The sequence below is a fragment of the Physcomitrium patens genome, chromosome 9, assembly GCF_059467195.1.
Source record: "Physcomitrium patens ecotype Gransden chromosome 9, ASM5946719v1, whole genome shotgun sequence".
Taxonomy (NCBI): Eukaryota; Viridiplantae; Streptophyta; class Bryopsida; order Funariales; family Funariaceae; genus Physcomitrium; species Physcomitrium patens.
The window spans coordinates 10,557,345-10,584,156 of record NC_143418.1 but is presented as its reverse complement, the minus strand read 5'-3'; positions in this window follow the sequence as shown (position 1 = coordinate 10,584,156).

Here is a 26,812-nt window from a genome sequence, read left to right as displayed (position 1 = left end):
AAGACAAGAAAACTACAGACCCTTGAAACTAGACTGGAAGCAAGAAAGGAGTTGATAAGAGTGAAGAAGGCTTCACTCTTGTCTCTATATATACTATCTATTTAGGGGCTACGTGGAGATGTTCTATAGGACCTCCAATAAGTGTTGAATTTTTAGGACACATGCCTTGATTTACAAGGCAAGTTTTTCTATGTGTGGGCCACATTGTTAGCTTGGTCTTCAAGCTAACAACATGTGTGGTACATGGCCAACTTCTTGACGACGTTTCTAATCCAAAAAGATAATTAAAAATACCTTTAAAGTCAAAGCAGCGTCTATGAAGCTTCTAAAAAGCTGTCACGGACCAAAAATACAAACAAGAAATCTAAACAAGAAGTTCAAGAAGAAATGACAAGAACTAGATTATCAGATGAGTACAAGAGCAACGCCAAGAGAATTGAGCTAGAGCTTCAAGAGATGTGTTGTCGAGACTGAAGAACTCTTTAGCCTCGACTCCTATATAAACTACTGGCCTATGGTTCTAAGGAAGCGCATCAAGAAGCTTCCCAAGAACTATGAAGTTTCTCGAGCAACTACCCAAGAGCTAGGAAGCTTCTCAAGTAACTTCCTAGAATCTACTAGAATATTCTAAGAATCTTCTAGAGCCTTCTAAGGGAATCTTTAGAGAATCTTTAAAGAATATTCTAAGAGAATATTGAAGGAATCTTCTGGAAGTTTCTAGAGACTTTTTTCTAGAAGGTTCTAGAAACTTGTCTCTAGAAAGGTCTAAGGACTATGTCCCTAACATCACCTCCTCCTTTAGCTTCGAGGTCTCCGAGAAGCAATGTTATCATCAGTCAATACCAACGTAAGAAAATGAAGATCTGTCGCATAACCTCTGCTATGAACTCCAATTGTTGTTCACGAGGCAAGTGATTCAATGGTCCTTGAAGCCAACGGTAGTGGCCCACGCCTTCAACTTCTGACCAAGCATGAACCTCCGTGTCTTCATTGTGAAATTGTCCTGCAAACACTCCTTCTCGCTGACCATTGTAGGCAGGCTCGACCTCAAATACAATCACCAGCGATCTGTTGCTCGGAATCCTTCGGCGTCGTCGTGGTGCAGGCGGTTCTTCATCTCGCGGTCGTCTTCGTGAGCTAGTTGCTTGAGATGACATGACAAGTGTAGTATCTTGGCTATCCATATTCAAAGGCTAAAACAATAAGAACAAACTTGGGCTACTAACAAAGTTCTATGCTATCTTGGAGAGAATGACTACATCAACTATGGATTTTGGTGGTGCTCTCTCCTCTTTTCTGTTTTCTGGATGAGCAAGCTTCAGTAAGAAGATATCGTCGAACCGGCTTGGGTTTCTCAGGATATTGTCGATGAAACTCCTGTACCTTTTGCGGCGCATTCGTGAGATTTTTGGCTGGCTCCCATGTTCGTTCAATAATACCGTAACCGCTCCAATGCACAAAGTACTCTAATTTACCCCGTCTTTGCCGTGAATCCAGGACCTTTTCCACCTCGTATTCTTCGTGGTTCTCTATTTCTATGCTAGGTGGTGGACATTGTACTCTTCCAGAAAAAGATGATTCTCGATAAGGCTCCAACAAAGAAACATGAAAGACAGGATGTACCTTCATAGTACCTGGTAACTTCAGATGATACGCTACAGGATTGATCTGCTTCTGGATAACAAATGGTCCCAATCTCCGATAGTCCAATTTGTCACATGGCCGCTTGGTCTTAATATTTCGTCGAAGCAGCCAAACTTTGTCTCCAATCGTGAATTTAGGTGCCTGATTCCGAAATTTATCCGCGGACGCCTTGTAAGATTCTTGGGCAGTTTGCAATTGAAGCTTCAATGTAGTTTGAAGCTGCGAAAGCTCCTTCACCAATCCTTCAGCTGCCGGATTGTTAATCGTTGACGAACTCCATAAGTCAAGCTTCGGATGGTATCTATAATTAGAAAAGAATGGCGTTTGTTGAGTTGACGCATGAAGGGTGTTGTTATATGCGAACTCGGCTAGCGGTAGATATGCGACCCAATCATCTTGTTGATAGTTGATGGTGCAACGTAAATATTGCTCTAAAACTTGATTCACCCGTTCTGTTTGGCCGTCCGTTTGATGATGAAATGCCGAAGAAAGCTTGATATCCACATTCAATATTTCAAAAAGAGATTTCCAAAACTTTGACACAAACTGGGTTCCTCGATCCGATACGATATCATCTAGTAGACCATGATATCGATACACATTATCAAGAAAGAGTCTTGCTGTGTCTTCGCTTGACGATGTCTTCTTACAAGGGACAAAATGCGCCATCTTTGTAAGCCGGTCTACGACAACAAAAATGCTGTCAAATGAATTCGATGGTGGTAGATCCGTAATAAAGTCCATGGAAACCGAAGACCATGGTCGGCGCGGAATAGGCAATGGCTGTAGAAGTCTATAAGGCCGATGTCGAGGATTTTTGGATCTTGAACAAATGTCACAAGATACAACAAAATCTTTCACATCCTTCGACATTTGAGGCCACCAAAAATCGAGGGAAATAAGTTCCAAGGTCTTATTGAATCCAAAATGTCCCGCAGCTGGAAAGTCATGACGAGATTGAAGAACTCGGAGTCGTGTTGGTCCTTTTGGGATATACAACTGCTCTTCGAAATATACTAGATCTCCTTCCATCTTGAATTTATCATCACTAGCATGTTGCTTGATATCAAGGGTTAGAGAATCTTCAATGGTTGCGGCCCGTACTTGGTCGAGGAAGTGAGCATCAATTAGTACAATAGCTGCGTTGAGCCAAAATTTCTCTGGCTTCAACAATGTCGTGCACTATTGATCAAATGCTGCATCTCCAGCCTTTGGCGCGAGATATGATCTCTTTGATAATGTATCGAACAACCCTTGTTGCTTCCCAGGCCGATAAGTAATAACAAAGTCGAACCTGGATAGCGACATATTCCACCGAGCTTGACGCCGATTCAAAACCCGAGCCGACATAAAATACTCCAAATTCTTGTGATCCGTATATACGGTCACTGGATGTACAGTTCCTTCGAGAAAGTGGCGCCACTCTTGGAAAGAATCTATTATAGCAAGGAGTTCCTTATCGTGGATCTCATAGTTGATCTCAGCAGCAGAGAATTTTTGAGAATAGAATGCAACTGGATGGAGCTTCTCATCTACGCCCATCTGTGAAAGTACAGCTCCCAAAGCAAAATCCGAAGCATCTGTCTCCAAATAAAAGGCCTTTGTAAAGTCCGGATGTACCAAGATTGGAGCTGTAGTAAATACCATCTTCAAATCTTGAAATACTTTTTCTGCGATAGGTCCCCATTCAAGCTTGTCCTTACACGTTAACCGAGTGAGGGGGGCAGCAACTTGAGGATAATTCTTGATGAAGATCCGATAGTAGTTAGCAAATCCAAGAAAATATTGTACGTCCCTAACCATCTTCGGAACTTCCCAAGACATGATTGCTTCCACCTTCTTTGGATCCATCTTCAAGCCTTCCGTAGTCGCGATGAATCCCAAAAACTCCATCTTAGTTTGGTGAAATAAGCACTTCTCCAATTTGGCATAGAGTCCTCGCTCCCGTAGTTTTTTGAGTACCAGACGAACGTGCTTCTCATGTTCTTCCTCGTTCTTAGAAAATATCAAAATATCATCTAGATAGATGACAACAAAATCGTTTAGATGCTCTCGAAAGATGTCATTCATCATGTGTTGAAAGACCGCTGGAGCATTAGTAAGACCAAATGGCATGACATTGTATTCAAAATGGCCATACCTTGTTCGAAATGCTGTCTTCCATTCATCTCCTTCCTTGATTTGTACAAGGTTGTAAGCTCCCCTTAGGTCAATCTTTGTAAAGATCCTTGCACGCCCAAGTTGTTCTAGAAGACTAGAGATCAAAGGCAGTGGGTAGCGATTCTTTTTTGTCACCTTGTTGAGACCTCGATAGTCCACGCACATCCGTAGTGAGCCATCCTTCTTCTTCACAAATAAGATTGGTGCCCCAGTTGGCGACTTCGAATGACGGATGAAGTTCTTGGCTAGATTCTCATCAATGTACTTCCGCAACTCAGTCAACTCCGTCTGCGACAAATTGTAGATTGGTCCAAAAGGTGGTTGTGCTCCTTCTTGCAATTCAATGGCACAGTCATAGGGTCGATGCTCTGGCAGCATATCAGCATTCTTCTTTTCAAAGATATCTTTGAATTCTTCATACTGCTTTGGAATAACCAAAGTCGGAGTTGCATCTTCTTGAGTCAGAGTTGCGAAGATGACAAGAGGTATATTTTGCTTGGCTTCCTTCATGAAAGCCCTTGCACCTATAAACAAGGATTTGTTTCTAGACATTGTCTTGGCAGATTCCACCTTCAAGGAGTTTGTTGGAAATGTCACTTTTCGTAACTTCCAATCTATCAATGGATTATATCTATGAAGCCAAGATAGTCCCAAAATGATAGGACATGAAGGGGTCTTGATAACATTAAACACAATATTGCTCTCATGGTTTTCAAGACGTACCTTCAATGGTTTAGTTTCATGGATAACATTGCCCGAAGACAATGGTCGTCCGTCTATGACTTCTACATGGACAGGCTTAAGTTTCTTTACAAGAAAAATATTGTGAAGCTTGGCAAACTCTTCATCTATAAAGCAAGCGGATGCACCCGAGTCTAATAAAGCATCGACTTGTAGTTCTTGAATACCCAGATGTAAAGGTACCATAAAACAATCTGAAGGTTGAGCTGAGAGAAAGGGACCTTGATTAATTTTGGATGTTGAGATGTCCAGCCGCACGGTCCCTATTGTGGCTGGGCGTCCTTGTTTTCTTGCATGCTTGTACTCCTGAGTCTTGTTGTTTGAGGCTTCTGTTTCTTCCGACAATCTACAGCTTTATGGCCCGCTTCTCCGCAATATAAACACAAGTTTTGTTCAAACCGTCGCTTCCTTTCCACAGCTGTGAGGAGTTTGAAACGTACCGCATCAATTTGCATGGGTTCAGGATCTGTGGAGTGATTCTCTGGACCTTTTGAAAATGTAGCAAATGCTCCATCATTTCTCCAGCCTGATCGTCTTTCTTGTCGTAATTCAAAGAAGCGGTTGTCACAAATAATTGCCTGAGATATAAGTTCTTCTAAAGTATCTGCCTTAGGCATGGTGATCAATAAGTTCTTGACATCATCTCTCAGTCCATATCAAAATCGTGTCATGAACGCCTTATCATTCCAATCAAGATCACATGTAAGCTGTTGAAATTCTGCAGCATAGATTGCAGCAGAACGTGATCCTTGTCGCAGATTTTGTATCTTTCTTTCAGCCACTCTTTCTCGATCGCTATCTCCAAACGCAGCAGTAAGTCTCTCTATGAAAGCCTCTAGGTCTTACAATATTGGAGAATCCTTCACCAATAGTGGAGCAAACCAAGAGCGAGCATTTTCTGATAGAAGAGTACCTATGAAAGCAACCTGGGTAAATCCATTCGGATAACGAGAAGGGTATAGGCGTAGGTAAAGCCGTACTTGTTGCACAAAACCTCGGAAGTTGGCTCTTGTTCCGTCAAACTTGTCTGGCATACTCGCTTTTGGTTCTTTCGTACTAATCCTTGAAGTATCCATAGGGGTCGTATGTGACACATGTCTTGCTTCTCTCAGTCGAATAATCTCTTGTTGTAGGCTATGAATTTTGCATCTAGCTTCTTCGGTCACTAGATCAATTTGAGGTTCTTTACTTGGATTGCGAAGAAATGTAATCTCCTTTCGTACGCTATTCATAAGAGCTTGAAGATCTGCAAGAGTTGCCACTCTATTGTCTACTTGTGGAGATGCACTGTCTATGACCTGGTCTACTTCCATATTTAGAGAATAGATGGATTAAAATTTTGAGAGAAGAAGAAATTGCTAAGTCTCTTGGAGAAAATTGTAGCACTACCTGTCACTAAAACCTACTCGGAGAAAAGAAAAAAAAACACTAAACGATTTCAGTTTTAGAGGAGGATAATCCGCAACCTCTAAAAATGCCTCAATGCTTTCAAGAAGAGGGGTAATCCGCACTCTATCAAGAAGGCAAAGCTCTGAAATCGATGTTAACAGTCTTTTTTACTAGCTATGCTAAACAAAAAGAAGGAATTAATATCAGTCCAAGAGAGGGTAATCCGCAACCCTTAGAATGCTCAAGTATCTCCAAAGAAAGGGGTAGTCCACTCTCTGCCTCAAAGAACTAAGCTCTGATATTGTGATTGAGAAAATATCAGTTTAGAGGAAGGTAATCCGCAACCCTTAAAGCGCTAGAATACCTTCAAGAAGAGGGATAATCCGCTCTCAAACAAGAAGGATTCAGCTCTGATATTAAAGTAAAGTCAGTCTCGACAAACTGTCACGGACCAAAAATACAAACAAGAAATCTAAACAAGAAGTTCAAGAAGAAATGACAAGAACTAGATTATCAGATGAGTACAAGAGCAACGCCAAGAGAATTGAGCTAGAGCTTCAAGAGATGTGTTGTCGAGACTGAAGAACTCTTCAACCTCGACTCCTATATATACTACTGGCCTATGGTTCTAAGGAAATGCATCAAGAAGCTTCCCAAGAACTATGAAGCTTCTCGAGCAACTACCCAAGAGCTAGGAAGCTTCTCAAGTAACTTCCTAGAATCTACTAGAATATTCTAAGAATCTTCTAGAGCCTTCTAAAGGAATCTTTAAAGAATCTTTAGGGAATCTTTAAAGAATATTCTAAGAAGATATTGAAGGAATCTTCTGCAAGTTTCTAGAGACTTCTTTCTAGAAGGTTCTAGAAACTTGTCTCTAGAAAGGTCTAAGGACTATGTCCCTAACAAAAGCTTCCATTTTAAATACTATAGAATTAACTTACTTTTATCTACTTTTACTTACTTCTATCTATTTATATATGTAATTACTAGCTTACATGAGTATGTCCGTGACATTACTTTCACTTCTAGAGACGAGTTTCAGAAGGAGCAATCATTACATGTTGAGGAAATCTATGACTTCTACATGAATAAGTTTGGTTTTTTTACTAAAGATATGCTATGTCTTTTAGTAAATTCTTCATCTAAGAAACATGCTGAGGCTCTTGAATCTAACGAGGTAAAGGCTTTGTAATGTTTAGGTCCTAAAATAACATTTAATATTAAACAAAGAGAGGGCTATGAGGAGAAAATAGGACCTTTACTAGATGTTGTGTAAAATTCCAGCCACACGGTCCCTATTGTAGCTGGACAAACTCGTTTTCTGACATATTATCTTCTTTGATAGCCATATTCTTCATTTTGTGGTTGTGTTGTTTCTTTGGATAATGTTGAGTAGTGTGTTTTGGTTCTCCACAATATAAATATAATCCTTCTTGACGACGACGAGTCTTTTCTTGCTCAGTAAGAGGTTTGAAACGTATTGCATCAATTTACATATCTTTTACTTTCGAATGTATGTGTTAAAGAGGTGTTGGTGTTGCCATTAAATTATAGTAACGTTGAGGTCCACTTGTACGATTCTCAAATCGAAATTCAAAAAGGTGATTATCACACTTCACAGCAAAGTCAATTTCTTGACTCAATGTTTGAGAATCAGGTAAGTTGAGCATTAATTTTTTTACCTCATGTTATAATCCATAGAGAAATTGGGTAATAAGTACAATATCATTCAACTTGATATCAATTGCAAGTTGTTAAAATTGTGAAGCATACAATGTTACTGATCGATTGCCTTGTCGTAAAATATGGATCTTATTGGTTACAAGATAATTTGTATCATGTTCTCCATACACGGTTAGAAACTTCACCAAAAAAGTCTCTAGATTATCCAATATTGGATCTCATCGTTTAAGAAAAGATAAAAACCATGATAGTGCTGAACTTGAAAGAAGCGTATTAATGAATCTAACTTGCAATCGTAGAGTTGGATAGATTTGAAATTGAAGTTCAATCATAACTTACACTTGATTGATAAATCCTTGAAACTTGGATCTGGTGCCATCAAACTTCTTGGATAGGACAATTCTTGGTTCTCTAACACTGGAAGGGCATTCCACAAAAAGAGAAAGGATATGATTTGGTACAGATGTTGAAGCAGCTCCAACCATTTCTATATCTTTACTTCCTGCCAATCTTGTTGCTCCTTGTGGTGGTAAATTGAGTTGATGCATCGCAAGAATTAACTCTCTCAATTGCTCTTGCATTTGTGCCATTGCACTCTTCATTTCAGCAAGTTCTGCCATGATAATACTTAGAAAAGAGAATATATCTAATATTGCTCAAGACAAATGGAAGAGAGGACTTGAGAACAAAGAAAATACTAAAGACAATATCAGTTTAGAAGCGGATAATCTACAACTTCTAATATGCTTATGTCTTATCAAGAAAAAGAGGTAATCCACTCTTAATCAAGATTAGATAAAGCTCTGATATTGTAGGTGTACTCTTGTCAATCTGTCAAGGACAAGAACTCGATGAAAAAATAATTCAGATAAGTGAGCCTTCACTCAAAGAAAGGTAATAAAATATAAATAAACAAGTATGTATATTGAAAGAGAAACTAGAATGGCTATCGCCAGAAGACAAGAAAACTAGAGACCCTTAAAATTAGATTGGAAGCAAGAAAGGAATTGATATGAGTGAAGAAGGCTTCACTCTTGTCTCTATATATACTATCTAACCAGAGGCTATATGGCGATGTTCTATAGGACCTCCAATAAGTGTTGACTTTGTAAGATACATGCCTTGATTTACAAGGCAAGTTTTTCTACGTGTTAGTTTGGTCTTCAAACTAACAACATATGTGGCACATGGCCAATTTATTGACTACGTTTATAATCCAAAAAGTCAATTAAAGACACCTATAAAGTCAAAGCAGCATCTATGAAGCTTTTAAGAAGCTTCCACACCAAATATTATAGAATTAACTTACTTTTATATATTTTTATTTACTTCTACCTATTTATATATGTAAAAATTAGCTTACATGAGTATGTCTGTGATACTAAATTGGTGGAGTTATTAAAAAAAAAGGATATAAATGAAGATTTTGGAGCTTTTTTTGCTCTATATTCTAGTCATTGGTTTATGATGCCTAAAAAAAATGAAACATTATATTTTATTCAAGATATGCTGCCAGTGAATGTAATAATTATAAAAAATATAAGTATAAGATCTTTAATAGATGACTTTGTAAAAATATTTACAAAAAGGATAATTTATTCAATGGATGATTTATATTTGGGCTATGATTAATTTCAACTTGTACATGAAAGTAGAATGAGAACACTTCTTTAACTATAAAAAATGTGTATTCTTCCATAAGTTGCTACTAACTCAATTGTATATATGATGAATTGGATAAATAAGATATAAAGAGACTTCATTCTTGAAAAAACTATGGCTTTTTTAGATGATGTTCCTATCAAAGGATGTAAAGAAGGAAAAAAAAAATGGACTTTAGATGAGAGGGAATGTCGTAAGTATATTAATCATATACAAGTTTGAGAAAAGATTTTAACTCGACTTGAAGAAGTTATTCTTACAATTTTGGAAGTAAAATCTAGATTTGAAATAAAAGAAGTTATCATTGTTGGAAATTTGTATGGATTTCATAAGAAAAAATCAGATCCAAGTAAAGTTGATACAATTGAAAGGATAAAAGATACATGTGACTCTTTAATAAAAGTATGTAGATTTTTAGGGACTTGTATATTTTATTATATATAGATTCTTTATTATGTTCATATAGCACATCCATTGTATGAATTATTATATAAGAATTTTAAATTGTAATGGAAAAAAAAGTATATTGAAGAAATACAAAAGCTAAAGGTGTTATTGTTGATACTTCCAATTTTAAAAATAATTGATTATGAGTATAATAGATAAATAATAATTACTATAGATACTAATTAAATTACTATTGGATGGATTGTGAATCAAGATAATTTAAGTAGAAACAAATTTGAAGTTCAATTTGGAGCTAAAGTTTTAAGTATTCATCAACATGTATATTTGCAAGTCAAAAGAAAACTATGGAGAGTTGTTTTGGCTATAAAAGCTAAAAAAGATTATTTAATTGGTGCTATAGTAGTAATTGAAATAGATTGCTTGTCATTGCTTGGAATGATTACTAATTATTTAATACTAGATATTACAATGTTAAGATAGATTGTTTATATAAAATTATTAAATCTAGAGTTTAAGCACATTGTTGGAAAGGGCAATTTGGGAGCAGTGTTAGGAACATAGCCCTTAGAACCTTCTAGAGACAAGTTTCTAGAACCTTCTAGAAGCAAGTCTCTAGAACCTTCTAGAAGCTTCCTAGTTGATAGAAGATGTTAGGAACATAGTCTTTAGAACCTTCTAGAGACAAGTTTCTAGAACCTTCTAGAAGCAAGTCTCTGGAACCTTCTAAAAGCATCCTAGTTGATAGAAGTTGCTTGAGAAGCTTCCTAAATAGGAGTATATATTGGAATCGAGATTGAAGAGTTTTTCAGTCTTGACAACACATCTCTTAGAGCTCTAGTTCACCTCTCTGGTGTTGTTCTTGTATTCATCTGATTAATCTAGTTCTTGCCAGTTCTTCTTGAACTTCTTGTTAAATCTCGAGCATGTATTTCTGTGTCCGTGACACTTTGTCGAGACTTCACTCACCTCAGATATCAGAGCTAGTTTCTTCCTCGTTAGAGTGTCGATTACCCCTTTGCTTGGAAGTGTACTAGCATTTTAGAGGTTGCGAATTACCTTCCTCTAAAATGATACTTCTTTTCTTACAATATTGAAGTCTTATTCTTCTTGGAGAGAGTGGATTACCCCTTTTCTTGAAGCTCTTAAGGCATTTTAGAGGTTGCAAAGTATCCTCCTCTAAACCAATATTGTCTTCTTGTAAAGTCATTTCTATCCTTCTCTTAGAATGGCCGGAGGCCCAGACATTAGTATGATAAAAAGTTCGAAGTCCAAGTTGGATGCTATCATGAATGCCCTCGCTACGTTATCGCAAAGAACTGCAGAGATTGAAGGAGTCGTCGCAAGGCTTCATAATGATGGAGCATCTGGGATGGCACAATCTAGGTTGCACCAGCCTCAAACTTCTGCACTTGGAGAAGCAACTTTGCCTCAGGTTTGACAAGCACCGCTGGTTCTACAACATAAGGAGCCCCGAGTTAGCCTTCCGGACAAGTTCGATGGTACCCGTTCCAAGTTTCAAGGATTTGTCAACCAAATCAAGTTGACAACAGTTTTATAGCCTGAATGCTATCCAACAGAGGAGTCACATGTTGGACTTGTTGGAACCTTACTTCCAGGACAAACTCTATCATGGTTTGCTCCTTTGTTCGAGAAACGATCGTCCATACTAAACAACTTTGAAACCTTTTTGGAGGCATTTGCAGAAGCATTTGGTGAACACGACAAGGTTTGATGGGCTACAATAAAAATCCGGTCACTACGACAAGGGATGTACTCTACATCAGTCTATGCATCAAATTTCAGGCAATTAGCATGCGACATCAATTGGGATGAAGAAGCGTTGATGAGTCAATTCTATTGGGATTTAAAGGACAATGTGAAGGATTTGCTGTTAACTCTTCCTGATCCACAAATGCTCAACGAAGCTATTAGCCAAGTTGTGAAGTACGATAACCGCCTATTCCAACGCCGCCAAGACCAATGTTCAAGACAACATATGGTTCGCCACGCCCCAACTATACCGGTAAGTAACGTGAATTCACATTTAGAGGTAGAAGACATGCAAATTGATGCAGTACGTGTCAAATTCCTTACTCTAGAAGAAAAAAAGCGGCGTATGGAGGAAGATCTATGCTTGTATTATGGTGAAGAAGGCCACAAAGTTGAAAACTACCCCAAGAAACAAAATCGACGTATTCTCAAGACTAAGGGCATGTTTATTCAAGAAAACGAGGATGCCTAGCCACAATAGGAACCGTGCGGCTCGACAGTGAAATATTGCAATAACAACCAGGTTCCTTTCTTTCCGCTCAACTTGTCCTTTGCTTTACAATTCCTTTATTTATTGGCCCTCAGGAATTGAGAACCTTAACATTATTAGATTTAGGAGCATCTGCTTGTTTCTTAGATGAAGAATTTGCGAAGCGTCATAAGATCCCTTCAGTACAAAAATCCAAACTTGTTCACGTTGAGGTCATAGATAGGCGACCTTTATTGTCTGATAGTGTCATCCATGAATCAGAATCTATAGAAGTGACATTTAAGGGCCATAGTAGTCATATTATTTTTAATATTATTAAAACCCCATCAAATTCTATTATTCTTCGTCTTTCCTGGTTGAAAAAGCATAACCCATCCATAGATTGGAAGTTGTGGAAGATGACCTTTCCCACAAAACCACCCAAGAGCAAGCCTAGTAACAAATTCCAAATAGAGAAATCCTTATTCATTGGAGCAAGAGCGTTTATAAGATCGTCCAAGGAAGGCACACTGTTTGTCATTTGTCTGATTCCAACTACTGGGGAGAAGATCTCGACAGCAAGTATATCAGAGCAATATAAGGATTTTAAAGACGTGTTTTAAAAGAAGAATGCCGACATGCTATCGAAACACCGACCATATGATTATGCCATAGACTTGCAAGAAGGAGCACAACCGCCTTTTGGCCCAATCTACAATCTATCGCAGACGGAGTTGGCGGAAATATGGAAGTACATCGATGAGAATCTAGCCAAGAACTTCATTTGTCATTCAAAATCGTCAGCTAGAGCACCCATCTTATTTGTACTCTTTGATTGGTTTCAAATTTCTCATGGACATAGGAAAACAAGTCTTATATCCTTTCACACAAGTTTTACTCCAATCCAACCAGTAGATTGTATGAAATCTTAAAAACCCTCACTGGACCTAAAATTCTACTTTCTGAGACCTTGACTCACTTAAACCTCAATATCTCTCAGTTCAATCGTTAGATCAAGCTCAAATTTACAACATGTATTCAACACAACTATAACCGTGAACCCAAAAAAATTTCACCCATAGATCTGCAACAAAACTCTCGAAATCACTCAAAACATAAACCCCATTTTATTTCATAAAATCCAAGTTATCCGAAAAAAAACTCAACTTTGCAAAGCTCTTACAAATTCATATCAACTCTAAATCACCCAAAATTAATGCTCATAGAAACCTTATCCAATTTTCTCTCAAACCCCACTCTCCGATTTGCCAAAGAGTCTCGGAGTCGTCGTCGAGACTCGGTTTTGTGCCTCAAGGTCTGATTTCGACCCTGGTTCATAACCGGCCCTCTCCGGATATCAATATCTAGTTTTTCTAAGTAATTTTTTTTTAGAATTTACTCTTAACTTTCTTCTAAAGTTTCCTATATCATTTATTTTTCCAATCTACTTTGATTTGCCTTACTTATGGTACTACAAAGCAAGTAGAAGTCACCTTTCTAAAAGGCAGCATTGATACCTTTTAATTTTTCTACCTCTTTGGCTATTAACTATATTTCTAAGATAATTTGTTCTAATAATTTGAACTAAGATCTCTTAAATTATAATAATATCTACACTCTTTCACCTATTAATCGTGTTACATCACGATAGCATTGGTACTGATTAACAACAACATTGCTTCTCAGAGACCTCGAAGCTAAAAGAGGGGGTGATGTTAGGAACATAGTCCTTAGAACCTTCTAGAGACAAGTTTCTAGAACCTTCTAGAAGCAAGTCTCTAGAACCTTCTAGAAGCTTCTTAGTTGGTAGAAGATGTTAGGGACATAGTCTTTAGAACCTTCTAGAAAAAAGTTTCTAGAACCTTCTAGAAGCAAGTCTCTGGAACCTTCTAAAAGCTTCCTAGTTGGTAGAGGTTGCTTGAGAAGCTTCCTAAATAGGAGTATATATTGGAATCGAGGCTGAAGAGTTCTTTAGTCTCGACAACACATCTCTTAGAGCTCTAGTTCACCTCTCTGGTGTAGTTCTTGTATTCATCTAATTAATCTAGTTCTTACCAGTTCTTCTTGAACTTCTTGTTAGATCTCGAGCTTGTATTTCTGTGTCCATGACAAGCAGACATGTTATGTCAAGTTAGATATAACAAAAAAAAAAAAAAAAAAAAAAAAAAAAAAAAAAAAAAATGAGATGGTTGAAAACATTGATGATGTAGAATCAAAATTCTATGCAGTATCAAATCTTAGCAAAGATGATAAGATATATATGAAGAATTTTATAAAAGAGAATTATTGGATATTTATTATTATTTAAATAACTTAATTAAATAAATAAAAAAATCTATAGAAAAATAAAAATAAATTAATTAATACATATAGATTTTTATCTTAAGAAGAATTTTTATGGAAGAGACCAAAAAAAGAGATTGGAATGCCACAAAAATTGATAAGAAGTAAAGAAGAGCAGCAAAAACTAGTAAAAGAATTTCATAATAATTTATAGACAAGCCATAGGAGAATTTGGACTATATTTGTTAAACTCAAAGAACAATATTGGTAGAATAATATGTATAAAGATATTCTTTTATTTATAGAATCATGTAAAACTTATCAATCATATTTTGATGTATGACATAGAGATGGTCTATGTCCAATATATCCTTTGGATATTTATTTTAAATATATTTTTGATTTGATTATTATATCAATTGGATTATAGCAAATGAGATATTTGGTCTTAACTTGTGAAGATTTATTAAACCAAGTAGAAGGTAGAGTATTGAGAAAAAAGTCTATAGAAGGAATTTGTAGATTTTTATTTGAAGATGTTATTTGCCGCTATAAATGTGTAGAAAAAATTAGTGCAAATCATGGAGAATTGAATGCAAAAGAAGCTCATGATTTCTTTAAAAGATGTGAAATTAAATTATCATTGACTATCACTTATAATCTTAAAGGATATGCAAAAAGTGAATATAATCATTCACTAATTATAAAAGTATTAAATAAAGCTTATAATAAAAAGATTAGAGAATGGCCTTGATTTTTGCTATTTGTATTGTAAATTAATCAAACAACTCATAGTTTGGTAATCGGATATATGTGCATTGACTTCATGATAGGTCAAAAACTTATTTTGCCAATTAAAGAGAAAGTACTAACTTAAAGTGTGCTACTATAGAAAGATGAATTGATAAAAAATAAAATTTTAACTATCAGAATTCAATAACTTGAGCAAAAACCAAAAGATGTGCAAATAACATTAGAAAGATTAAAAAGAATAAGGTTACAAAATAAGGCACAGTTTGATAAGTAATATCAATTGAGACCTAAGACAATTGTAAAAGATAATTAGATTTTGGTCCATAATAATAACTTAGACAATCAACATAATACTTTAAAGAAGTTTTCAAAACAATGGTTTGGACCATATGTAGTAACAACTATTTATGATAATATAACTTATTCATTATAAGAGCTACATGGAACAAGGTTAAAAATACTAGTTGCAAGAAAATAAGTGGAGATATTCAAACAAAGATAAATAAAAATATATATAGAAGATCTTGTTAAAGATATATATTTTTTAGGACAAGATGATGACTTTGATTTACAAAAATAAAAATGATCAAGAAGATTAGGATGAAAACATAGAGAACATAATCTGAATTAAATAAGATTTGGATTATTTAATGCATACCAGAGGATGTAAAGTTTTAGAAGGGATATATATCATGTATAATACGACTATATAGTGAAAAATAAAAATATGGATGTTATTCTAGAAGAGCCTAATAAAAAAATGTAATAAAAAAATAAAGATAAAAGATAGAAAAATAATAAAAGATTTAGTCTTAATACTACTTTTTTATAGAAGAAACTTCTATTTATTTTGTAGAGGCATAAATAAGAAAAATCAAAGTAAATTAAATAAAAAATTAATATAAGCATATTAAATAAAGAATTAAAAATGAATTAAAGTAAAACTTATAGTAAATTATCTAAAATTGATACGAAGAGAGGACTGATTGTCAACTTAGATTGAAATCAGATCTTGAGGCATAAAACCACATCTATACGGTGACTTAGGCATTCTTTGATAGATCAAAGAATAGAATTTGAAAGAAAATTTAAAGAGAGGTTTAAAACTTCACTAAAAATTAATAAGGATTTTATTAGGATTTCATTAGGATTTGATATAGGATTTGGTTAAGGTTAAATTAAGATTTTAATTGGAATTATATTATGGTTTCTATTTTTAGTATTTTAAAAAAATTATTTTTTTTAATTTTTTATTTCTGATACTTTTTTAAAGTTTTTATTTCTAGTATTTCTTTAAAGATTTATTTTTATATTTCTTTAATATTTCTTATTATTCTTCTTTGAAATTATTTTGAGATTTATTTTTTTATTTTTTTATAACTTCTTTAAAATTTATTTTGGATTGGTCAAAATTCAATCAAGATTAGTAAGGTCTATTTAAGGTTATTTAATTCTATTAGACTTAATAGAATTGTTCTTACATTTCTACTTACCTTCTACAATTAAGCTTCTAATACATTTTCAAGCAAGAATATACATAATACAATAATAGTCCCTAATATAGCTAAAAACACTTGTTGTTTGATACATTAACTTCTTCAACAACTATACTTTTATTTTATAATTATGTTTCTTCTTTAAATAAAGTAGAGTATTGTATTTAGGTTCTTAATAATATAAGCACATATCTTCTTGATGAAATTGAATCTTTTCTTATTTAATAAGAGCTTTGAAACATAACATGTCAATTTATATAGATTTTGGCTCTAATGAATAATTTTTTGAAAACTTAGATGGTGTTATAATGACTTGTCTTGACTTATATTTTATCAACTAAACCTTATTCTTAATATCTTTTAGAAAATCGATTATTGTATATAATAACTTAAGCAATAAGTTATTCTAATAAATCTATTCTTGACATTATCAACAATAAATCTTTAACATTATCTTTCAATTTATATCAAAATTGATTAATAAACATTTTTTTTACTCCATCCATGTTACAAGGAAGGTTTTAAAATTCACCAACAAATATGATGGTTGAATATGATTCTTATTATATGGTCTTTGCTATCTTTTTTTAATCATTTTATTAAATGTGGCCATAAATACTTTTAAAAATAAATTTAAATCATAGAATAATTATAACTAATTTTTATTTAAGATGAAAAAAAACTACTAGATTAAAGTATATCTATGAATCTAACTTGAGTAAATTCATCAAGGTATCAAAAAAAATGCAACCTTAGATAAAGCTTCATTTGTTGTAGAAATCTTTAAAATTTTGATCTTTTTCTATCAAACTTCTTTGGTATACTTATCATTGTCTCTCTCATACTTATAATAATAAGACTTTTTAGATTCACTTAAAACTTAAGCTACTTGCTTCTCTCAGTTACAGAACTTCTTAGTATAGACTTTGAATGCCATTGTTGTCATATTTTATAGGCATAGGAATATTACTTCTATGGTTGATATTAGAGATACATGAGCTTTTTATTCTAAGAATATTGACAAGCTTGTAAAGATGTGTAATAGGTTTAAATCTATTATCACTTCTATTAAAAGTAGCATCTATTATTTTTTCTTTTGTAGATAATTCAAATAAATTCAAAAGTCAAATTAGAGGAAGATAATTTGTAACCTCTAATATCAAATAAAAATTTCTACAAAAAAGAGTAGTTTATTTTCTTAAAAAAAAATTAGTATTAAAAAATTAAATAATATTTAAAGGTAGATAGTCCACAACCTTCAAAGTACAATAATAGAAGTAAAATAATCCATTCACTTTTAAACAAAGCAAGAATAATGAATTAGCATTCTTGTCAAACTATCAAGGACATAAATATCAAAAAAAAAAATATCAATACTCTTTTGTGTCTCTTAAAAAGAATAGATATTCATTCAAAGATGATATATTATTAAATTAAAATAGCTATTTTCAAAGACAAGAGAACTAAAGTCTCTTGAAACAAGACTAAAGATAAGAAATGTATTTTCAAGAATATAAAAGATTTCAGTCTTGCTTCTAAATATACTATCTAATTAGGAGCTATGTAGCAATATTATACAAAACCTTTAATATATGTTCAACTTATAAGACACATATTTAATTTATAAAATAAGTTTCTTACATGTGTGCCACATGGTAAGATTACATCACAAGCTACTAATACATATAACACGTGGCTAACAAGTTTTTAATCAACCAATCAACTACAAATACATGTAAAATCAATTATACATCTATAAATCTTTTAAAAAGCTATGTTGCAAGGTATTACCAAATCTATCTATATTAATTTTTTATTTGATATTTTTATTTAAGTAAATATGAATATTTTTAATAAGATTAAATTCTTATAATTAGAGAAAAAATATTAGTATTGTAGAGTTTAGAGATTTAATTGAACCCATAAGCTACAAGTTTCATTTTGAATCAATCTATATAGTTGGTATATTTGAGCTTGCTTTTAAAAACCTACTTATAAATACTCAAGGAATATTGGAATAGTAATTTTGTAAAGACCTATGTACTATTGGCCGCAAAAAAATTCAATTCTTTGGCAATAGCTTGTTGCCACTAATTAGCTTCAATAGAAGTCAAAGCTTCTTTATATATGTTTGGTTTTAGAGGGACGTGAATGTAGGTAAATATTAATTTTTTGTTTGTTGGAGAGAGGCAAAAATATGTCCAAATGCAAGGTAATTTTGTTTTATAATTCTTTGTAAGGTTATAAGGAGGTGGAATATCTTTTGTAGTGGCGAGGATATATGCCTTAGAAAATGATTAATGGCAACAATAGAGATTGGTCTTTAAATTCATCATTACAATGAGCTAGATTGACAATATTGATGTCATAAAGATAAGAGTGAGATTATCAAAGAAGATGCACATATTATTCAATATGTAGTATAACTTTTTAGTTCTAGTGCTTATTAATGAAATGCTAAAAATGATATGTTGAAATAGCTAAGAAACCATGAGATTGTGATAATATTGATCTTAGTACAAGAATTCAAAAACTACAATAATTATTGAAGGATTGCAAAACAATGGTAGATTGTTTAAGATTCGACGAAATGATAATACAAGCATAGTAGTACCAATAATTTCAGAAAGTAGAAGTACCACTTTTAATTAAGCAAGGAAGGTAGTTAAAGTAATTTTAAGTTAAGATAGCAAAGAGCTTATGAAAATATCGATTTGCTCTAATGTGTAGAGAAAAAAAAAAAAAAAAAAAAAAAAAAAAAAAATAGAGAATTAAATAAAGAAAGATGTAGATGGTGGTGCTATTGCTTGAAGAAGTGGAATAAGGCTCTTTGGACCACTATTGTAGAAGAATAGTGATATAAGTAGTTTTTTGATTTAAAAAAAATATATAAAGAAGTAAAAAGAATAGAAGCAAATGCTCGAAATTCTTTCTAAAATACAACATTGCAAAAAACCATTATTACGTTGTCATGTTGTAATACAACTATATGGTGAAAATATAAATGAAAAGTATTTTTATTAATATTTAGTCATCTTGGATGTTAGAAACAATGGCCAATTCTAGTGCCACTTATTCAAGGAACACTTAATGTCACTCCATTGCAAGCTATACCACTGTACATGACATCAATAATATACTCCACTGGTGTCATCAAACTAAGTATCCTCCGTACCAACGGGACAACCAAGATCATTTTTTAACCCTACATGAAATAAGTCTAGTAAGTATATACCGATGGAGACACCCAATATGCCTGATGGGGGTACAAGAAGACCACTTCGTTGTTTTTGTTGCAGACAGATTGATCATTATGCTAGTGAATGTGCCAATCCCAGAGCCAGTGATGATTATACACTAGTGTGTGGAAATTGCAAGCAGTCGGGGCATACTTATCAGCAATGTAATGCTCCATTTAATTTCAATAATCGGGATCAGCAGATCCAAAGTCAAGAAAAAATTGAGGAGATAAATCGAGGTCTTCAAGATACTTTGGTAAATTGGGTGGAATGTGTCCAAGCCATTCTTATCAGGAGTCAGTAAAAAGAGAAAGCACTAATTCATTATTTGGGTGAGCTTGATGTGAAGGGCCAATTTGACCCAATTACGGGGACATCCAACCCAGGTCTTGTTACGGGCCTCTTATCCAGTATGAGACCTGATTCAGTTGGACAACCCAATGAGGTCTCAATTACGGAGGCTTCAATTCTATTTTAAGCTATTCTGTTCTCTATGCGATTTAGAGAAATGTCCTTTCTGTAAAAAGATCCTCTTAGAAGCGAAAATTTTATGGAAGCGATGTCTGTTGTTCCAATTTCAAGTCTAAGTCAGAAGAATAGGGGACATCACGGATTTAAATAAAAAAAGAAGAAAACAAAGAAGGCATTCGGAGAAAAAGAGAGATCGAGGATTTTGAGGTCGGAGAGCTAGCTTCAAGCTCCTTTGAAAGGTGTAGGATTTGGTTTCATAGGATTTGGGAGGACTTTGCAATCGTTGCTCAAAATCAGTGTTTGTATTGGTGAATTGGGTTTTTTGTAATGAAGTTAAGGCTAGTATTCTTGATTGTTTTGTGAAATTGGAAAAATATCTCCAATTGAAATTTTAGAGATGTCTAGATGGTTGAGTATGCTAAAAGCATACAAAAATTTGTGTTAATCTAATGGTATGAATAGAAGATATTTGATCATTAGTATAAAGAGGTATCAGAAGTTGGCATATTGGGGTTGTTTAGGATTTCTGTAATATATGGAGATCTATCAACTGGAATATGGTGATTTTTGACGTTGTAAGTCAAGGACTTAAAGGCGGAGCTGCACACAAGGTTTGAATGAGAATTGACAGTTGAAAAATGGGAAATTACAAGTCAAGATTTGTCATCAATTTTTTAGACGGCGGTCAAGGGACATCAGTGTGGATTTATGGCATTTTCTTGCAATCTGTAAGTTAGATTGGATTGAAACTTCTTAAGCATTTAGAAGATTTACAAAGACACTAGTGGTAGAATTTTTACAACAATCGGATGATCAGATTGAGAATTACAGCTTGCTAAAGCTTATTGTCTAGGATTAGGATTTAAAAATTAAAAAATTAAAAATTAAATAAAAAAATTAAATAAAAAAATTAAAAATTAAAAATTAAAAAGAATAAAATAAAATATAAAATATAAAAAAATAATTAAAAAATAATAATATTAATAAAAATAAAAATAACAAAATAACAAAAGAATTTGTGCTTATAATATCTTGAAGTTATTAAAAATAGTATTTCTAAGCACTTTATAATGGAATTAAGCTTTTACAATGAAATCCGAAATAATTTGTATTTAGATGGTTGAAACCCATTAGACTACTTGGATACTTGCAAAACATCATTTTATCTTCCATAGCCAGATGCCCGGTGTATTCTCAAGCAAGATAGCACGTAATACGACAACGTTGGTAGTGATATTTCAGAATTTAAATCTATTTTTTATTGAATTACATTTTAATAAGATACAATTAGTGGTTTTAAAATCAAATTTTACTTGAAGTACATTTAAGATTTTTAAAGAATATTTATTTCTAAACACTTGTGGATTAAAAATATTATATTTATAATTATGCGATAGTTTGATGATGTCATTTTGCATGTGATTGAAGTTAAAAGAAAGGTATTTTCTTCCTTGATTAAATCAAAGAATGCAAAATATATGTCAAGTTTATTTTTTAATCCATATATGAAAGATTTAAAAAAAATTAAAACACTTGTTTTTCCTTCAAAGAAATTATAATATTGTATATGGAAAAAATTAATAGATAAAGATTATATATTATTCAAAACTTAAAAATATTGATTTAACTATCTTTTCATTAAGATCTAAATAAATTAACTTAATAAATTAAGTAGCTTGAAATGTGGTTGTTTTTAAAAACTTTATAATTATTTATTTTCTATTGAGATAAGTCAAACACACATTAAGAAAAATTTATTTGGGAGGTAATCCAATACTTGCCTTGTATTTTGTAAGTTGTTTTAACTTTTTTATCTTAATATGATCGAGATAATAATGCTAAAGATAAAAAAAAATGTTATTCTTGATTGAATTGGATTTGTCTTGTTATAATGATTTTTATGTAATGAATTTCAATGATATATATTAGGATGTTATTTAGGAATTGTCAATCAGATATAGCAACAACTTTGCAAGGAAAATATGTCAAAGTTCAATTTGATTTGGTAAAATTATAGTAAGGATTGAAATGATGTAGTTTATTTTGTTGACGTAGACTTCAAGTTATATTTGGTAGTAGTTCAAATAAATAATCTGCATCCTTCAAAATTTAAGAATAGAAGTGGAATAATCTACTCACTTTTAAAATAAGATAAGAACAAAAAGTTAGAATTCATGTCAAATTTTCAAGGACATGAAGCTCGAACAAAAATAATCCTCAATACACTCTTATGTCATTCAAAAGAACTAGAAAGTCAATCAAAGATGATATAGTATTAAACTAGAATGACTTCACTCTTGCCTCTATATATACTCTTAACTAGAAGCTACTTGGTGGTGTCCTATAGAACCTCCAAAATGTGTTGACTTTATAAGACACGTATCTTAACTTGTATGGCAAGTTTTCTATATGTGCTCCACATAATTAATTTATTTTCCAATGTGCCAACATGTAGTTAACTTGTTGACTAAGTTTCTAACCTATTAATCAACTATATATACATGATAAGTCAAAAAAGTATTTATGAAGCTTTTAAAAAGTTTTTTTATAAAAATATTATAAAATAAATTTATTTTTATTTACTTCTATTTACTCATATAAGTAAATATCATAATAAATATATATGTCCATGACACATCATGACAAAAATAACATGATTTGGTATAGATATTGAAGCAGCTCCAATCATCTTTATATATTCATTTTTTTATTATTCTTATTATTTCTTATGGTAATAAATTGAGCTGATATATTGCAAGTATTAATTTTTTCAAATACTCTTAAATTTATGCCTTTTCAATATTTATTTTAATAAGCTTTGCTATAATAATATAAATAGAAAATATATATATATATATATATATATATATAATATTTTTCAAGATAAGCTTTAGAAATGACTTAAAAATAAAATAAAATAAATACTAAAAATAAAATCAAATTTAAAGTAGATAATCCGTAACTTTTAAAATGCTTATATTTTATTAAAGAAAAAGATTGATCTATTTTTAATTAAAAAAAGATAAATCTTTGATATCATAAGTATATTTTTGTTAATTTGTCATAAATATAAGTCATCAAATTGACTCATTAGTTGGTTTAGGAAAAAAAAAATCCAAAGAAACAATTATACAAGATAGAATGAAATCTCTATTGGGCTTACTTTGCTTTATAGCAAAGAATTTTTTGACTCTTCATCTTAGTTTTGATGGATGTTGTTGATGAAAAGCTTTAACTTTGATTGATGTATTTGCTAGATTCCTAGATGGCTCTCATGTACGGTCATTAATGTCATATCCATGCCAATGTACTAGACATATTAACCTATTTTGGTCCTATCGTATTACGTATTGTCTTGCTCACGAATGCACTAGGCACCTAGCTATGAAAAGTGAAATTGTGTTTCACAAGTAACTAAAAAATCCTAATAAGTTTCACCTTTACAAGAAGAATGTAATCTGAATTTCAATTCAAAAGTGCTAAAAATACTCTTCTTAGTAGTCTTAATCATACATAAATCCCAATTACCTTGTTATTTCATATTTAAGTAATTTAGATTTTTCTTCTAAGTCCCAATTCTAATCAATGAGCTTTAACAAACTATAACATCCAATCCGATCATCTATTTGATGTGGAATTTTGTATGCAATTTTTAATGTAAGTCTTCTATATGCTTAAGAATTTTTAGCCCAATCCAACTTACAAATTGTGCAAAAACCTCCAAAAATTGCACTAATGTCACTCGGCTACCAACTTGAAAAGTGAAGCAAAAATCCCAGCAGTGATTTCTCCCTTTCCAATTATTAACTTTGTCTCAAAATTGGTCTGTAGCTTAGTATTCAAGTCCTTCAATACTATGCCAATTTTCACCCTAATCCGACTAATAGAACTTTAGATATCATAGAAACCCTACTCAACCTCAAACTGCTACCTTCTGAAACCCTCTTGTGCTAAAAACTAGATATCTCTAAACCATATTGTTAGATTATCACAAAGTTTTTTATACACTTAGCACACCCAATAATCCAAATAGTATCAAATTTTCAACTATACATGTTACACCAATTGCATGAACTAGCCAAAATTGCTAATCCTAATTATATTATATAAAATCCAAATCACTGATACAAACCTTGACTTTGAACAAAAATTGCTAATTTTTCAAAAACCCTCCAAAAACAATCCTTATGCTTTTAAAAAGAACTTCAAGCTAGCTTTCAAATCCTATCCTTTGATCTTTGAATGAATCCCTATTTTGCCCTAGGTCATCATTTTAGTAGCCAAAGGTCTGATTTTGACTGTGTCTCACAAACGGTGGATCCCTGGGTATCAATTTAACCTATCTTAAGGATTTTTTAGCCCAACCCTATTCTCAACTTAATCCTAGTACCAACTATACTAATTTTATATCTCTGTAACCTGATTTTATTAATTTATGGTCGTTCTAAGGTAATAGAAGAGTCTCTACAACCTAGAAGATAAAATTACTAACTAACCTTCAACCTACTAAGTATTAAGATAAGGAAATACTCTAAGAGGCTTTTATAAAAGCCATGTTTAGAAACCTCAAATTATAATTGAATTAAGATAATTAGATATTAATTAGAAATTTAATTTTGATTATAATTTCACTATATAGTTGTATTACATCATAACAGCGCCACCTTGAATCTAAGACTTCTTCCACCTCAAATTTTTCATTATTGTCCACTCTTATAGGAGGTGGTGCCATTTGTCTCCTTCCTTCTATATCCATTGTCTTGTATGGCTTAAGTAAAGACACATGGACCATACAATGGATTTTCATAGATTGAGATAGATATAATTGATAAGGAACTAGATTGATCTATTCACAAATGAGAAATGGTCTAAGTCTCCAATAATTGAGCTTATCACAAGAACAAATAATTTTAATATTATGACGAAGTAATAATATTATATGTGTATGGTCCATGTGTATACCATGTGTATGGTCCATGTGTATGGTCCATACCTTATTGCCCACATGGAATTGAGGTTATTTCTTGTGATAGATATTTGTGTTGGCTTTTTGTCATTCTTGAGCTTCTTTTAATTATACATTCATTATTGCATGTAACTCTATCAATCGATTTGTTATATCTTCCATCTCAAGATTATCAACTTTTAAAAAGTCAAAAGTATCAAATTGTGGATGATAACTGTAATTGGCAAAGAAAGGTGTTTCTTGAGTAGAAGAATGTACCAAATTATTGTAAGCAAATTTTGCCAATGTCAAAAGAATTATTTTATTATCTTATTGATAGTTGATGGTATACCTCAAATACTATTCTAAAACTTAATTTATCCATTTTGTTTGTCTATCAGTTTGAGGATGGAAAGTTATAGATAGTTTTATATCCACCTTCAATATCTTAAAAAGAGTTCTCCAAAATCTCGATAAAAATTATTTTTCTCTATTTGATATAATATCCCTTGATAATCTATAATAGCAATAGATGTTGTCAAGGAAGAGTTTAGTTGTTCCTTCACTTGTGATAGATTTTGTATAAGGTACAAAATGTGTTATCTTAGTGAAATAATCTACAATCATAAATATGGAATTATATGAACTTGAAATTTAAAGATTTTTGATAAAATCCATAGAGACAGGAGACCATGTTTGTTTTAGTATAGGTAATGGTTGGAAGAGTCCATAAGATTAATGATAAGGAGTTTTTGATCTTGAAAAAACATCACATGTCAAGAAAAGTTAAGTTTACAAGAAATCCAATCTATCTCAAAACTATACTTTTCTAGCCACAATAAATGTGAAATAACTGAATTATAGGAAGATTTAATTATATTAAAAATTACGCGACTATTATGACCATTTATTATTATATCTATAGGAAGTGTTTCACTAGTAACATCTCCAGAAGATAATGGATGACCATCTATGACTTCTACGTGTACAAGTTTAGTTTTTTGTACTAACTATATATTATGACTTTTAAGAAATTCTTTATCTAAAAAACAAGCTCAGGCTCTTGAATCTATTAAGGTAGAGGCTTTGTGATTATTAGTTCTTAAACACACATCTATTATAAAACAAAGAAAGGATTTTGAGAAGAAAATAGGATCTTTATTAGGAATTGTATAAGATTCTAACTGCATGATCCCTATTATACTTAGACAAATTTATTTTCCAACATGTTTTCATCTTTGACAGCAGTAATCCTCATTTTGTAGTTGTGTCATTTCTTTGGACAATATTAAGCAGTGTGTTTAACTTCTCCATAATATAAATATAGTTCTTTTTGACGACGACGAGTCTTTTCTTGTTTGGTAAGAGGTTTAAAACATACTACATCAAATTGCATGTCTTTTACTTCCAAATGTTTAAATTAAAAATTCATTGGAGTCATCATTAAATCATAACAATATTGAGATTTTCTTGTGTAATTTTAAAATCAAAACTCAAAAAGTCAATTATCATATTCTACAGCAAACTCAATTGCTTGATTCAATGTCAGAGGATCAAATAAATTGAGCATCAATTTCTTTACTTCATATTGTAATCCGTGGAGAAATTGACTGATGAATGTTATATCATTCTACTTTATATCTATCACTAATTGTCAAAATTATAAAGCATATAATATCATTGATCGATTATCTTATCA